Source organism: Pongo pygmaeus, chromosome 3 (assembly GCF_028885625.2).
Source record: "Pongo pygmaeus isolate AG05252 chromosome 3, NHGRI_mPonPyg2-v2.0_pri, whole genome shotgun sequence".
Taxonomy (NCBI): Eukaryota; Metazoa; Chordata; class Mammalia; order Primates; family Hominidae; genus Pongo; species Pongo pygmaeus.
This window is the reverse complement of record NC_072376.2, coordinates 178,766,014-178,784,480: the sequence shown is the minus strand read 5'-3', so window position 1 is coordinate 178,784,480 and position 18,467 is coordinate 178,766,014.

The window sequence follows — 18,467 nt, the reverse complement described above, 5'->3', positions numbered from 1 at the left end:
TCATCAGCTGTAGTTAGTGTCTTTCTGGAGTGATAACACCAAAATAGTAATGTGTTATCAGCATTATAGACTTGTTCTGGTGCCAGATTTTCATCAGTGATGATCTCAGTGAATTCATCAATGAATTTCTCCATTGCTTCATGATCAACAGATGCTTTATCACCACAAATTTTTAAAAATTTAATGCTGTGTTTTTTCTCAAATTTTTGTAACCAGCCTGTTACATATTCACAGTTCCTTTCAATTTTCAGTTTATCATGATAGATCTTTGTTTGTTTCATGATCAACACACCATTAAGTGATGTGTGTTCACCAAGACACTATCAGATGCACTCTGCCCCAGCCTAGAGCATATAGAATCTGTATATATTTTGATAAATTTATACCTAAGTATTTTTGGTGTTATTGTAAGTTTTAATTATTCATTGTCATTATATTGAAACATAATTTATTTTTGTATATTGACCATGCAATCCTGCAACCTTCCTAAACTCACTTATTACTTACAGGAGGTTTTTTTTTAATTTTTGTAGATTTCTTAGAATTACATAGATAATTACATAGTATATGTAAACAGAGATAATGCTACTTCTCCCTTTCCAATTTGTATGCTACCTATTTCTTTTTCTTATGTTGTTGCACTGCCTAGGACTTTCACTACAATACTACATAGGAATAGTGAGAGTCTTTACCTTGTTCTCAGTCTTAGTAAGAAAGAACTCCATCTCTCACCTTTAAGTGTACTATTAGTTTTAGGTTTTTTGTAAATGCCCTTTATCAGATAAAGTAAGTTTCTATTTCTAGTTTGCTGAGAGGTTTCTCATGAATAGTTGTTAAATTTTGTCAAATATTTTCCTGCATTTAAAAAATGATCTTATATTTTTTCTTTTTTTTGATATACATTTTATTGATGGATTTTTCAAATGTTTAAACAACCCTGTATCTCAACATAAAATTATTGGCCATACTGTATTATCATTATTTTATTCTGTTAAATTTGATTTGCTAATATTTTGCTGAAGATTTTTGTTTCTGTGATTATGAAAGATAGTGGTCTGTAGTTGTATTTTTCTTATAATGTCTTTATAAGGTTTTATAACCAGGATAATATTGGCCTTATAAAATGAGTTAGTCCTCTTATCTTTTCTAGAAATGGTTGTGTATATGATTGATATTATTTCTTTTTAAATTGTTTGGTAAATTTGCTGTTGAAGCTATCTAGGTCTGAAGCTTTCTTTGTTGGAGATGGTTAACTATGAATTCAATTTCTTTGGTAGATATAGAATTCTTCTGGTATAACAATGTTTTTTAACTATCATTTTCTACAGAGAGAAGAGAAAGATTATTCAGTTTTTCCTCCAAAAAATTGTTATTTTATTAGAGATAGTTGTGATGCATAAAACATGAACCTTCACATACTGACATATTCACTGTTTGTAGTATATCTACAAGTTTTTGTCCTACAACCCAGGAATTCTGATACATTTTGCACAATTTTTGAATAATTCCCATCAAAGAAGAAAATGTATGGTTTTTTAATGAATACTATTTTTTATGCTTTATTAAAAGTATACCATACATACTTATAAAAATATACATTATTACAATTTACATTTAATTTTTCTTAGACATCAGTGAGACCCTATTTTTCCATTGACAATTCACGTCATGTTCGGAAGATTCCACAGGCTAGCTTCTGCCTCATAAATTGCACTTTTTCTTTCATACACTTGGAGCTCACCTATTGCAAAATGTCACACATTAGGGAACACATGATGGTTATAACTATAAATTTATAAATTCTAACACTAAAAGTCCCAGGATTTCACAGAGGCTAAAAAACCAAATCCAACAGTATTCTGATAAGGCAAAAGCTACAAACAAGAGTTGATGTGAAGCCAAATTGGTCTTGAATAAGAGGAAAGCAGAACTGGCAACAACAATAATAATAGGACCAAAAGTCTTATGGAAGATAGAATCAGGGTATATTTGTAGAAGTATGATAAATAGTAAGGCAAATACATGAAAATAGTATATGAAAATAGTGCAGAAAATATATTAATTAAAATCTTTTAGCAATACAAGGAGAAATATACAGAAATGTAATTATAGTTTTGCCCATAACTGACAACCCTACTAATGAAAAAAAGAAAAATTAAAACTAAAATTAATAAAATAAAAAATTGCTGTGTATTATATGTCAACTCCAAATAAGAAATAGATATAATTTTCAGTGGTAATGTTAATGAAATGACCATTTACTAAGCCACACAAAATATCATATATGGACATATTAATTTCTACTTTTAATGATCTGATAACAATATATTCATTTATACTTATTTATAAATTAAAAGTATAACACTTGTAAATGTTTTGAAATATTTCCTAATATCATTTTGTGTGATTATAAAAAGGCTGTGATTCTAGGTTATCTTTGGTTAACCTTAAGAAAAATTGACAGTACAGCTAATGTGATGACTTTTGCAAAAAATACACTGCTAATTTGCAGACTATTGTCTAAAGAAGGGATAACTGAAGTAGATAAATTTTATAGTACCAGTTGCTATTAAATGAATTATAAAATTGTTGTATTTTTATTTTTTAGAAAAAAGAAATATTTCCTAATAAAGTAACTGAATTGAAAAAATATTTAGAAAAAGATTTCTAAAAAATATTTAGAAAAAGTTGAAAATACTGAATATAATTATAATAGGGTACAGCTAAAGCATTTTTACTAAAAATTTTTAAAATGTACATTCTTTTATTATTTAATTAACCAAAACAACTAAAATTTGCTAGAGTCATAAGAAAATTTTCTGATTTAAAATTTAAACAACCACACATAAATTTAATAAACTTGAAAATGAAAATAAATATGATGCTTCTGATAAATTTTAATATGAAATGACAAAAGTCAACTAGAAAGCCAGAGAACTATTTACGTGACAACATGAAAGTCATCCAAGAACTGCTGTCAAACACAGTTGGGGAGAGGAGGTCAATTAAACATGACAAGCCTTTTAAAGAAATCTTTCAAGCATTCAAATTGATGATTTCCTGGTAATACATATTTCTAAGACTAGCAAAAAATTATGAAATTATTTCATGAGCCAAATGTGCTTTTTTCCACCCAAATCTGGCTATGTCATGCAAAAACACTCTATCTCACTTATGAATATATGAATATAGGTGTGAAAAATCTTTTTTTTTTAAATACAGAATGTAGTTATACTTGATAAAATAACCCACTGCAACTAAGTTTGGGTCATCTAAGAAATGCAAAAATTTTCCAATATAAAGAGGTCATTTTAAATAACATTTTAGTTAAGTAACGAAAAATGTAATAATCATAGCAGATGCTGAAAAGATTTAGGAACAGATTGTGAGACTTGACTATGCCCCATCCAGAAGCCCTGGAGACCCATACACTGATGGGAGGGTTCCTAGGGCCATTATAAAGAGGATGCTGATCTCTGTTTAGTTCTGAACGCATGGAACCAAAGAGAGGCACTTGCCAGAGTCAGCAAATAAAGACAGCTGGTCAGAGCAGGGAGGATGGCCAACCATAGATTGTGCTAAAGGGACTGGGTACCAAAAGGAAACAGAAAATAGGGATTGCTATTTATGAGATGCACAAAACAGAAGCAAGGGAGGGCAAACTGAAAGTTAGGAACTTGATCTGTAAACACAGGCCTGGGTCTATAACATGTTCCTTCCTTCTGGTCTTGGTAAGGAGTGGATTCCTAAAATGAATAGGCCAGAAGAGTTACCTAATAAACCCCGATACATCCTTTGCAATATTCTTTAATTTGATAAGATAAAGAATACCTATTCTAAATGCAGAATCAACATTTTAAAGATATTTCCTTTAAATAAAAGCATAAACTCAAAAGTATTCATTTGTTTTTAAAATTCTGCATCTACAATAAATGACAAAAGTATTTTTTTATATATATACTTTCAGTTCTAGGGTACATGTGCACAACGTGCAGGTTTGTTACATATGTATACATGTGCCATGTCGGTGTGCTGCACCCATTAACTCGTCATTTAGCATTAGGTATATCTCCTAATGCTATCCCTCCCCCCTCTCCCTACCCCACAACAGGCCCCGGTATGTGATGTTCCCCTTCCTATGTCCGTGTGTTCTCATTGTTCAATTCCCACCTATGAGTGAGAACATGCGGTGTTTGGTTTTTTGTCTTTGCAATAGTTTGCTGAGAATGATGGTTTCCAGCTTTATCCATGTCCCTACAAAGGACATGAACTCATCATTTTTTATGACTGTATAGTATTCCATAGTGTATATATGCCACATTTTCTTAATCCAGTCTATCATTGTTGGACATTTGGGTTGGTTCCAAGTCTTTGCTATTGTAAATAGTGCCACAACAAACATATGTTTGCATGTGTCTTTATAGCAGCATGATTTATAATCCTTTGGGTATATATCCAGTAATGGGATCACTGGGCCAAATGGTATTTCTAGTTCTAGATCCCTGAGGAATCGCCACACTGACTTCCACAAGGGTTGAACTAGTTTACAGTCCCACCAACAGTGTAAAAGTGTTCCTATTTCTCCACATCCTCTCCAGCACCTGTTGTTTCCTGACTTTTTAATGATCGCCATTCTAACTGGTGTGAGATGATATCTCATTGTGGTTTTGATCTGCATTTCTCTGATGGCCAGTGATGATGAGCATTTTTTCACATGTCTTTTGGCTGCATACATGTCTTCTTTTGAGAAGTGTCTGTTCATATCCTTCACCCACTTGTTGATGGGGCTGTTTGTTTTTTTCTTATAAATTTGTTCGTGTTCATTGTAGATTCTGGATATTAGCCCTTTGTCAGATTTTAGTAGAGAAGGGGTTTCACGGTGTTAATCCAGGATGGTCTCGATCTCCTGACCTTGTGATCTGCCCGCCTCGGCCTCCCAAAGTGTTAGGATTACAGGCGTGAGCCACCGCGCCCAGCCTGTTAGTTTTAATAAAAGAAAACAAATATTTTTAATAGATCAAAATAATAGGAAAGTTTTTATAAAGGAGGTGGTATGAATATCAGTCTTCAGGGACTAATGAGTGTGAAAATGGAAAATGCAGAGAATTCCAGGTACACCTGGTTTCTCAGAGAAGCCCAGCATTTATCAGGGTGTTAATAGAGGAAAAGCGGTCTTGAGTTTCTTAATCAAGTTTATGCACAAGTATTTAAGTTAGCAAATGTTTTCAAAGAGAATAATAACTTGATCTGATGTTAATCTGACATAAGTCAGAGAAAGATGACTTTAATTTTGCCTATATAGAGTGTATATGGGAATTAGAAGTAGAGAGAGAAACACTTTTGAGAAAAACTAAGTTATTGTGAAAATATAGTGAGTGCAACCTCTGTGAGTGAGAAAAAAAAATTCAGTCTTGGGGAAAAAATCAGCATTTAAGGAGAAGTTAAAAAAATGATTTGGAGAAGGAAACACAAAAGCATGTCTTGTAAGTGCAAGGAATATATTGCATTCCAGAAAATAAAGGAAAACTTAATATGTTGCTGAGAAGTCAAGGCAGATGAATAGTGAGAAAAAGTATATTAGATTTGGTGTTTAGGATTTATCCATGATTTTAGTAAGTTGGTAGCAAAAGCCTGTTGTAAACTGCTAATGCTGTGTAGATGTGAATCAAGGTTAAGAGAGGACTACCTTTTAAGACATTTCATCATCAAGAAGTGTCATTTTTAAGGTAAAGGGACAAGAGCATTAGGTATAAGGAAATAAATCAGTATCAAGGAACATATTGAAGTTGTAAAGAAGAGAAAGGGAAAAAGCTGGGAAAAAAATCCCCAAGGGGTGTTAGTAGAGAATGCGATTAAAAATGAGTGGAGTGGATTAATTTTGGCAAAGAAAAAAGTCTTTTCCCCCTCAGCATAGAAAAGTATCCAGTGAAACTTTATAGACATAGTAAGGGATAGCAAGATTGAGGGAGTTTACTACATATGATCCAAATTTTCTTGGTCAGATGGGAAATGGGACATCTGCTTAGAATAAAGATATTGAGTGGGATTGGGTATGTAAGGAAAGTGAAAAGGATTTGTAACAACCATTGTGGAAAAATGATGTAGAGCATTCACAAAGATGGATGAAATTGTTTCCAAGTAGCAGTGTTGCCCATCTGATCTTGAAGAACATGGTTTTGCAGTTCAGGATTGGCAGTTTCTCCAGTGGCACTTGGGATTCTGGGACCATGATCAAGAAATAAAATGAATAGGTAGCATGTATGTGGTAATCTATAGTTTATAATATACAGTTACATATTGGAATAAACTGGCAGTTGGAATTAACTAGAATTAGAAATGAACAGGGTGGTAATCATGCTGTACCTTTAGTGGGCACCATCTTAAAATTATTGCCTCCAAATGCACAGAGAGGCCAATGAAACCATGCCAAGGGTGTGGGATGAGGAGCTTCAGGGTCATAATGAAGTTCAAGGGCACATTCTGTAGCAAGAGTGTGAAGCGCGTCGGAAGTTAGGATTTTGTGGTCAAAGAAAAGAATTGCATTTTGTTTTACAACATACGCTGTGGAAAAAAAAAATCCCCACAACTTTTATCGGGTTATCTCAATTCTTGAAAAACAAATAAGCCTTGTTTTTACCATTTATTTCTGCAAATATTTTATCATATATGAAATTATTATATTTAGTTAGGTCTATTGTTAGTCTTTGAAATGTTAAATATTTTACATTAATCACCTGATATTTCTGGCTTCTCTTTGATCAAATAATTATATCTATAGCTATATCTTTGTCCATGTCCATAGTTATCCTGGCAACTATATCTATCTATATATCTATTTTTGATTGGTCTTGCACTAAATCTGTACCATTAGCTTATGATAATTGATATTTTATTACAGATAGAATTTATATTGGAAATATAGTATGCATTCTTTGTTTCTCTAAATAAAAATGCAAAATCCCTTAACATTTTAGGCCATATTAATCATGCTTGGGGGAGGAGCCAAGATGGCCGAATAGGAACAGCTCCGGTCTACAGCTCCCAGCGCGAGCGACGCAGAAGATGGGTGATTTCTGCATTTCCATCTGAGGTACCGTGTTCATCTCACTAGGGAGTGCCAGACAGTGGGCGCAGGTCAGTGGGTGAGTGCACCGTGCACCAGCTGAAGCAGGGGCGAGGCATTGCCTCACTCGGGAAGCGCAAGGGGTCAGGGAGTTCCCTTTCCAGGGGTGACAGACGGCACCTGGAAAATCGGGCCACTCCCACCCGAATACTGTGCTTTTCCGACGGGCTTAGGAAACGGTGCCCCAGGAGAGTATAGCCCGCACCTGGCTCAGAGGGTCCTACGCCCACGGAGTCTCGCTGATTGCTAGCACAGCAGTCTGAGATCAAACAGCAAGTCCGCAGCGAGGCTGGGGGAGGGGCGCCCGCCATTGCCCAGGCTCGCTTACGTAAACAAAGCAGCCTGGAAGCTTGAACTGGGTGGAGCCCACCACAGCTCAAGGAGGCCTGCCTGCCTCTGTAGGCTCCACCTCTGGGGGCAGGACACAGACAAACAAAAAGACAGCAGTAACCTCTGCAGACTTAAATGTCCCTGTCTGACAGCTGTGAGGAGAGCAGTGGTTCTCCCAGCACACAGCTGGAGATCTGAGAACGGGCTGACTGCCTCCTCAAGTGGGTCCCTGACCCCTGACCCCCGAGCAGCCTAACTGGGAGGCACCCCCCAGCAGGGGCAGACCGACACCTCACACGGCCGGCCAGGTACTCCAACAGACCTGCAGCTGAGGGTCCTGTCTGTTAGAAGGAAAACTAACAGAAAGGACATCCACACCAAACACCCATCTGTACATCACCATCATCAAAGACCAAAAGTAGATAAAACCACAAAGATGGGGAAAAAACAGAGCAGAAAAACTGGAAACTCTAAAAAGCAGAGTACCTCTCCTCCTCCAAAGGAACGCAGTTCGTCACCAGCAACAGAACAAAGCTGGACGGAGAATGACTTTGACGAGCTGAGAGAAGAAGGCTTCAGACGATCAAATTACTCCGAGCTACGGGAGGATATTCAAACCAAAGGCAAAGAAGTTGAAAACTTTGAAAAAAATTTAGAAGAATGTATAACTAGAATAACCAATACAGAGAAGTGCTTAAAGGAGCTGATGGAGCTGAAAACCAAGGCTCGAGAACTACGTGAAGAATGCAGAAGCCTCAGGAGCCGATGCGATCAAATGGAAGAAAGGGTATCAGCCCTGCAAGATGAAATGAATGAAATGAAGTGAGAAGGGAAGTTTAGAGAAAAAAGAATAAAAAGAAATGAGCAAAGCCTCCAAGAAATGTGGGACTATGTGAAAGGACCAAATCTATGTCTGATTGGTGTACCTGAAAGTGACGGGGAGAATGGAAACAAGTTGGAAAACATTCTGCAGGATATTATCCAGGAGAACTTCCCCAATCTAGCAAGGCAGGCCAACATTCAGATTCAGGAAATACAGAGAACGCCACAAAGATACTCCTCGAGAAGAGCAACTCCAAGACACATAATTGTCAGATTCACCAAAGTTGAAATGAAGGAAAAAATGTTAAGGGCAGCCAGAGAGAAAGGTCGGGTTACCATCAAAGGGAAGCCCATCAGACTAACAGCGGATCTCTCGGCAGAAACCCTATAAGCCAGAAGAGAGTGGGGGCCAATATTCAACATTCTTAAAGAAAAGAATTTTCAACCCAGAATTTCATATCCTGCCAAACTAAGCTTCATAAGTGAAGGAGAAATAAAATACTTTACAGACAAGCAAATGCTGAGAGATTTTGTCACCACCAGGCCTGCCCTAAAAGAGCTCCTGAAGGAAGCGCTAAACATGGAAAGGCACAACCGGTACCAGCCACTGCAAAATCATACCGAAATGTAAAGACCATCGAGACTAGGAAGAGACTGCATCAACTAACGAGCAAAATAACCAGCTAACATCATAATGACAGGATCAGATTCACACATAACAATATTAACTTTAAATGTAAATGGACTAAATGCTCCAATTAAAAGACACAGACTGGCAAATTGGATAAAGACTCAAGACCCATCAGTGTGCTGTATTCAGGAAACCCATCTCACGTGCAGAGACACACATAGGCTCAAAATAAAAGGATGGAGGAAGATCTACCAAGCAAATGGAAAACAAAAAAAGGCAGGGGTTGCAATCCTAGTCTCTGATAAAACAGACTTTAAACCAACAAAGATCAAAAGAGACAAAGAAGGCCATTACATAATGGTAAAGGGATTAATTCAACAAGAAGAGCTAACTATCCTAAATATATATGCACCCCATACAGGAGCACCCAGATTCATAAAGCAAGTCCTGAGTGACCTACAAAGAGACTTAGACTCCCACATATTAATAATGGGAGACTTTAACACCCCACTGTCAACATTAGACAGATCAACGAAACAGAAAATCAATAAGGATACCCAGGAATTGAACTCAGCTCTGCACCAAGCAGACCTAATAGACATCTACAGAACTCTCCACCCCAAATCAACAGAATATACATTTTTTTCAGCACCACACCACACCTATTCCAAAATTGACCATATACTTGGAAGTAAAGCTCTCCTCAATAAATGTAAAAGAACAGAAATTATAACAAACTATCTCTCAGATCACAGTGCAATCAAGCTAGAACTCAGGATTAAGAATCTCACTCAAAACCGCTCAACTATGTGGAAACTGAACAACCTGCTCCTGAATGACTACTGGGTACATAACAAAATCAAGGCAGAAATAAAGATGTTCTTTGAAACCAACGAGAACCAAGACACAACATACCAGAATCTCTGGGATGCATTCAAAGCAGTGTGCAGAGGGAAATTTATAGCACTAAATGCCCACAAGAGAAAGCAGGAAAGATCCCAAATTGACACCCTAACATCACAATTAAAAGAACTAGAAAAGCAAGAGCAAACACATTCAAAAGCTAGCAGAAGGCAAGAAATAACTAAAATCAGAGCAGAACTGAAGGAAATAGAGACACAAAAAACCCTTCAAAAAATAAATGAATCCAGGAGCTGGTTTTTTGAAAGGATCAACAAAATTGATAGACCGCTAGCAAGATTAATAAAGAAAAAAAGAGAGAAGAATCAAATAGATGCAATAAAAAATGATAAAGGGGATATCACCACCGATCCCACAGAAATACAAACTACCATCAGAGAATATTACAAACACCTCTACGCAAATAAACTAGAAAATCTAGAAGAAATGGATAAATTCCTCAACATATACACCCTCCCAAGACTAAACCAGGAAGAAGTTGAATCTCTGAATAGACCAATAACAGGAGCTGAAATTGTGGCAATAATCAATAGCTTACCAACCAAAAAAAGTCCAGGACCAGATGGGTTCACAGCCGAATTCTACCAGAAGTACAAGGAGGAGCTGGTACCATTCCTTCTGAAACTATTCCAATCAATAGAAAAAGAGGGAATCCTCCCTAACTCATTTTATGAGGCCAGCATCATCCTGATACCAAAGCCTGGCAGAGACACAACAAAAAAAGAGAATTTTAGACCAATATCCTTGATGAACATTGATGCAAAAATCCTCAATAAAATACTGGCAAACAGAATCCAGCAGCACATCAAAAAGCTTATCCACCATGATCAAGTGGGCTTCATCCCTGGGATGCAAGGCTGGTTCAATATATGCAAATCAATAAACGTAATCCAGCATATAAACAGAACCAAAGTCAAAAACCACATGATTATCTCAATAGATGCAGAAAAGGCCTTTGACAAAATTCAACAACCCTTCATGCTAAAAACTCTCAATAAATTAGGTATTGATGGGTCGTATCTCAAAATAATAAGAGCTATTTATGACAAACCCACAGCCAATATCATACTGAATGGGCAAAAACTGGAAGCATTCCCTTTGAAAACTGGCACAAGACAGGGATGCCCTCTCTCACCACTTCTATTCAATGTAGTGTTGGAAGTTCTGCCCAGGGCAATTAGGCAAGAGAAGGAAATAAAGGGTATTCAATTAGGAAAAGAGGAAGTCAAATTGTCCCTGTTTGCAGATGACATGATAGTATATCTAGAAAACCCCATTGTCTCAGCCCAAAATCTCCTTAAGCTGATAAGCAACTTCAGCAAAGTCTCAGGATACAAAATCAATGTACAAAAATCACAAGCATTCTTATACACCAATAACAGACAAACAGAGAGCCAAATCATGAGTGAACTCCCATTCACAATTGCTTCAAAGAGAATAAAATACCTAGGAATCCAACTTACAAGGGATGTGAAGGACCTCTTCAAGGAGAACTACAAACCACTGCTCAAGGAAATAAAAGAGGATACAAACAAATGGAAGAACATTCCATGCTCATGGGTAGGAAGAATCAATATCATGAAAATGGCCATCCTTCCCAAGGTAATTTACAGATTCAATGCCATCCCCATCAAGTTACCAATGACTTTCTTCACAGAATTGGAAAAAACTACTTTAAGGTTTATATGGAACCAAAAAAGAGCCCGCATCGCCAAGTCAATCCTAAGCCAAAAGAACAAAGCTGGAGGCATCACACTACCTGACTTCAAACTATACTACAAGGCTACAGTAACCAAAACAGCATGGTACTGGTACCAAAACAGAGATATAGATCAATGGAACAGAACAGAGCTGTCAGAAATAATGCCACATGTCTACAACTATCTGATCTTTGACAAACCTGACAAAAACAAGAAATGGGGAAAGGATTCCCTATTTAATAAATGGTGCTGGGAAAACTGGCTAGCCATATGTAGAAAGCTGAAACTGGATCCCTTCCTTACACCTTATACAAAAATCAATTCAAGATGGATTAAAGACTTAAATGTTAGACCTAAAACCATAAAAACCCTAGAAGAAAACCTAGGCAATACCATTCAGGACATAGGCATGGGCAAGGACTTCATGTCTAAAACACCAAAAGCAATGGCAACAAAAGCCAAAATTGACAAATGGGATCTAATTAAACTCAAGAGCTTCTGCACAGCAAAGGAAACTACCATCAGAGTGAACAGGCAACCTACAAAATGGGAGAAAATTTTCACAACCTACTCATCTGACAAAGGGCTAATATCCAGAATCTACAATGAACTCCAACAAATTTACAAGAAAAAAACAAACAACCCCATCAAAAAGTGGGCGAAGGACATGAACAGACACTTCTCAAAAGAAGACATTTATGCAGCCAAAAAACACATGAAAAAATGCTCACCATCACTGGCCATCAGAGAAATGCAAATCAAAACCACAATGAGATACCATCTCACACCGTTAGAATGGCAATCATTAAAAAGTCAGGAAACAACAGGTGCTGGAGAGGATGTGGAGAAATAGGAACACTTTTACACTGTTGGTGGGACTGTAAACTAGTTCAACCCTTGTGGAAGTCAGTGTGGCGATTCCTCAGGGATCTAGATCTAGAAATTCCATTCGACCCAGCCATCCCATTACTGGGTATATACCCAAAGGACTATAAATCATGCTGCTATAAAGACACATGCACACGTATGTTTATTGTGGCATTATTCACAATAGCAAAGACTTGGAACCAACCCAAATGTCCAACAATGATAGACTGGATTAAGAAAATGTGGCACATATACACCATGGAATACTATGCAGCCATAAAAAATGATGAGTTCACGTCCTTTGTAGGGACATGGATGAAATTGGAAATCATCATTCTCAGTAAACTACCGCAAGAACAAAAAACCAAACACCGCATATTCTCACTCATAGGTGGGAATTGAACAATGAGAACACATGGACACAGGAAGGGGAACATCACACTTTGGGGACTGTTGTGGGGTGGAGGGAGGGGGGAGGGATAGCATTGGGAGATATACCTAATGCTAGATGACGAGTTGGTGGGTGCAGCGCACCAGCATGGCACATGTATACATATGTAACTTACCTGCACGTTGCGCACATGTACCATAGAGCCTAAAGTATAATAATAATAATAATAATAATAATAATAATAATTAAAAAATCATGCTTGATATGTGTATGTTTATTTTATCTTGGACTTTGTTAAATTAAAAAATAATTCTAATGGTTTGTCTTGATTGATTTTTTTATCTTATAGATAGAAGTTATAATAAAAATGATTGTTTTTCTCTCATTTCCAATATTATTTATTTTACTTCTTTTACAACCAATACTTTTATCATTTTTTATTGCGTCTATTTGATTCTTCTCTCTTTTCTTCTTTATTAGTCTTGCTAGCGGTCTATCAATTTTGTGGATCATTTCAAAAAACCAGCTCCTGGATTCATTGATTTTTTGAAGGGTTTTTTGTGTCTCTATCTCCTTCAGTTCTGCTCTGATCTTAGTTATTTCTTGCCTTCTGCTAGCTTTTGAATGTGTTTGCTCTTGCTTCTCTAGTTCTTTTAATTGTGATGTTAGGGTGTCAATTTTAGATCTTTCCTGCTTTCTCTTGTGGGCATTTAGTGCTATAAATTTCCCTCTACACTCTGCTTTAAATGTGTCCCAGAGATTCTGGTATATTGCCCATCCCACAGAAATACAAACTACCATCAGAGAAAACTATAAACACCTGTATGCAAATAAACTAGAAAATCTAGAAGAAATGGATAAATTCCTCGACACATACACTCTCCCAAGACTAAACCAGGAAGAAGTTGAATCTCTGAATAGACCAATAACAAGCTCTGAAATTGAGGCAATAATTAATAGCTTACCAACCAAAAAAAGTCCAGGACCAGACAGATTCACAGTCAAATTCTACATGTGGCTTGCCAATTATCCCAGCACCATTTGTGGAACAGGGTGTCCTTTCCCTACTTTGTGTTTTTGTTTGCTTTGTCAAAAATCAGTTGGTTGTAAGTATTTGGCTTTATTTCTGGGATCTCTATTCTGTTTCATTGGGCTATGTGCCTATTTCTATACCAGTATCATGCTGTTTTGGTGACTATAGCCTTATAGTATGTATAGTTTGAAGTTGGGTAATGTGATGCCTCCAGAATTTTTATTTTTTACTTAGTCTTGCTTCCGCTATGCAGGCTATTTTCTTGTTCCATATGAATTTTAGGATTGTTTTTTCTAGCTCTGTGAAGAATGATGGTATTTTGATGGGAAGTGCATTGAATTTATAGATTGCTTTTGGCAGTATGATCATTTTCGCAATACTGATTCTACCCATCCATAGGATATGTTTCCATTTGTTTGTGTCATCTATGATTTCTTTCAACAGTGTTTTGTGGAGGACTTTTATCTCCTTGGTTATATATATTCTTAAATATTTTTTTTTCTGTTGCAGCTATTGTAAAAGGGGTTGTGTTTTGATTTGATTCTCAGCTTGGTCACTGTTGGTGTATAGCAGTGCTACTGATTTGTGAACATTGATTTTGTATCCTGAAACTTCACTGAATTCATTTACCAATTCTAGGAGCTTTCTGAATGAGTCTTTATGAATTTCTAGGTATACAATCACATCATTGGTGAACAGCAACTATTTGGCTTCCTATTTACTGATTTGGATGCTCTTTCTTTCTCTTGTCTGATTGCTCTGGCTAGGACTTCTAGTACTTTGTTGAATAGAAGTGGTGAAAGTGAGCATCCTTGTCTTGTTCCAGTCCTCAGCGGGAATGCTTTCACCTTTTCCCTGTTCAGTATTATGTTGGCTGTGAGTTTGTCGTAGACGGCTTTTATTATCTTAAGGTATGTCCCTTCTATGTCGATTTCGCTGAGGGTTTTAATCGTAAAGTGATGCTGGATTTTGTCAAATGCTTTTTCTGTGTCTATTAAGATGATAATGTGATTTTTTGTTTTTAATTCTGTTTATGTGGTGTGTCACATTTATTGACTTGCATATGTTAAACCGTCCCTACATCCCTGGTATGAAACCCACTTGATCATGGTACATTATCTTTTTGATATTCTGTTGGATTGGGTTATCTAGTATTTTCTGTAGGACTTTTGCATCTATATTCATAAGAGATATTGGTCTGTAGTTTTCTTCTTTGACTGTATCCTTTCCTGGTTTTGGTATTTCCTGGGTTCATAGAATGACTTAGGGAGGATTCCCTCTTTCTATATCTTGTGGAATAGTGTCAGTAGGATTGGTGCCAATTCTTTGAATGTCTGATAGAATTCAGCTGTGAATCTTTCTGGTCCTGGACTTTTTTTTTTGGGCAATTTTTTTATTACCACTTCAATCTCACTGCTTGTTATTGGTCTGTTGAGAGTGTCTATTTCTTCCTGGTTTAATCTAGGAGGGTAGTATATTTCCAGGAATTTATCCATCACCTCTAGGTTTTCTAGTTTGTGCATGTAAAGGTGTTCATAGTAGCCTTGAATAGTCTTTTGCATTTCTGTGGTGTCAGTTGTAATATCTCCCATTTCATTTCTAATTGAACTTGTTTGGATCTTCCCTCTTCTTTTCTTGGTTAATCTCGCTAATAGTCTGACAATGTTGTTTATCTTTTCAAAGAACCAGCTTTTTGTTTCACTTATATTCTGTATTTTTTTTGCCATTGTTTCTATTTCATTTAGTTCTGCTCTGATCTTGGTTATTTCTTTTCTTCTGCTGTGTTTGGGTTTGGTTTATTCTTGTTTCTCTGGTTCCTTGAGGTGTGACCTTAGATGTCTATTTGTGATATTTCAGATTGTTTGATGTAGGCATTTGATGCTATGAACTTTCTTCTTAGCACTGCTTTTGCTGTATCCCAGAGGTTTCGATAGGTTGTATCACTATTATCATTCAGTTCAAAGAATTTTTCAGTTTTTATCTTGATTTCATTGTTGATGCAACAATCATTCGGAAGCAGCTTATTTAGACCAGGCACAGTGGCTCATGCCTGTAATCCCAGCACTTTGGGAGGCTGGGCGGGCAGATCACCTGAGGTCAGGAGTTTGAGACAAGCCTGGCCAACATGGCGAAACCCTGTCTCTACTAAAGGAAATACAAAAATTAGCCAGGCATTGTGCTGCACACCTGTAACCTCAGCTATTCGGAGTACTGAGACAGGAGAATCACTTGAACCCAGGAGGCGGAAGTTCCAGTGAGCTGAGATCACACCACTGCACTCTAGCCTGGTAGAGAGAGTGAGACTCCATCTCAAAAAAAAAAAAAAAAAAAAAGCAGATTATTTAATTTTCACGTAGTTTTGAGGATTCCTTTTGGAATTGATTCCCAATTTTATTCTACTGTGGTTTGAGAGAGTACTTGTTATAATTTCGATTTCTGTAAATTTATTGAGACTTGTTTCATGGCCTATTACATGGTCTTCTTGGAGAATGTTCCATGTGCTGATGAATAGAATGTATATTCTGCAGTTGTTAGATAGGATGTTCTGTAAATATCTGTTAAGTCCATTTGTTCAAGGGTATAGTTTAAAGCTCATTTTTTCTTTGTTGACTTTCTGTCTTGATGACCTCTTTGGTGCTGCCAGTGGAATATTTAAGTCACCCACTATTATTTTGCTGCTATCTATCTCATTTCTTAGGTATGGTAGCAATTGTTTTATAAATTTGAAAGTTCCAGTGTTAGGTGCATATATATTTAGAATTGTGATATTTTCCTGTTGAACTAGTCCTTTTATCATTATGTAATGTCCCTGTTTGTCTTTTTTAACTTCAATGCTCTAAAGTCTGTTTTGTCTGTTATAAGAATAGCTATTCCTGCTTGCTTTTGGTGTTCCTTTGCATGGAATATTTTTTCTGCCCCTCTACCTTAAGTTTATATGAGTCCTTATGTGTCAGGTGAGCCTCTTGAAGACAGCAGATATGTGGTTGGTAAATTCGTATTCATTCTGCAGTTCTGTATCTTTTAAGTGGATCCTTTAGGCCATTTACATTCAAAGTTAGTATTGAGATGTGAGGTACTATTCTACTCATCATGCTATTTGTTGCCTGAATACTTTGTGGGGTTTTTTTTTAATTGTGTTATTGTTTTATAGGTCCTGTGAGATTTACGCTTTAAGGAGGTTCTATTTTGGTGTATTTTGAGGATTTGTTTCAAGATTTAGAGCTACCTTTCACAGTTCTTGCAGTGTTGGCTTGGTAATGGCAAATTCTGTCAGCATTTGTTTGTCTGAAAAAAACTGTATCTTTCCTTCATTTATGAAGGTTAGTTTGGCTTGATACAAAACTATTGGCTGTTAATTGTTTGGTTTAAGGAGGCTAAAGATAGGACCACAATCCCTTCTAGGTTGTAGGGTTTCTGCTGAGAAATCTACTGTTAGTCTGATAAGTTTTCCTTTATAGGTTACCCGATGCCTTTCCCTCATAGCTCTTAACAGTCTTTCCTTCATCTGGACTTTAGATAACCTGATGACTATGGGCCTAGGTGATGTCTTTTTGTGATGAATTTCCCAGATGTTCTTTGAGCTTCTTGTATTTGGATGTCTAGATCTCTAGTGATGCCAGGGAAGTTTTCTTCAAATATGTTTTCCAAACTTTTAGATTTCTCTTCTTCCTTGGGAACACCAATTATTCTTAGGTTTGGTCGTTTAACATATTCCCAAACTTCTTGGAGGCTTTGTTCATTTTTTAATTCTTTTTTCTTTGTCTTTGTTGGATTGAGTTATTTAGAAAGCCTTGCCTTTGAGCTCTGAAATTCTTTCTTCTACGCGTTTGTTTTGCTGAGACTTGCCAGTGTATTTTGCATTTCTCTAAGTGTGTCCTTCACTTCCAGAAGTTGTGATTATTTTTATTTATGCTATCTATTTTTCTGGAGATTTTCCCAATCATATTATGTATCTTTTTTTTTATTTATTTAAGTTGGTATTCACCTTTCTCTGGTGCCTCCTTGAGTAGCTTAATAATTGACTTTCTGAATTCTTTTTCTGGCAGTTCAGAGATTTTATCTTGGATTGGATCCATCAGTGGTGAGCTAGTATGATCTTTTGGGGGACATTAAAGAACCTTGTTTTGTCACATTACCAGAATTGTTTTTCTGGTTCCTTCTCATTTGGGTACACTATGTCAGAGGGAAGATCCTGGGCTCAAGGACTGCTGCTCAGATTCTTTTGTTCCACATGATGCTCCTTTGATGTGGTGTTCTCCCCCTTCCCCTAGGGTTGGGGCCTCCTGAGAGCCGAGCTGCAGTGATTGTTATCACTCTTCTGGATCTAGCAATACAGAAGAGCTACGGGGCTCCAGGCTGGTACTGGAGAATGTCTGCAAAGAGTCCTGTGATATGATCAGGTCTCTCAGCCATGGATGCCACCACCTGCTCCATTGGAGGTAGCAGGGGAGTGAAGTGGACTCTGTGAGAGTCCTTGGTTATAGTTTTATTTAGTGTGCTTGTTTTTTGTTGGTTGGCCCCCAGCCAGGAGGTGGGGCTTTCAAGAAAGCATCAGCTGCCGTGGTGTAGGGTGGATGTAAGCTTGCCCTGGGGTTGCCTGGATAAGTATTAGGGTTTCTCAGATGGTGGGCAGTGCCATGGACCTCCCA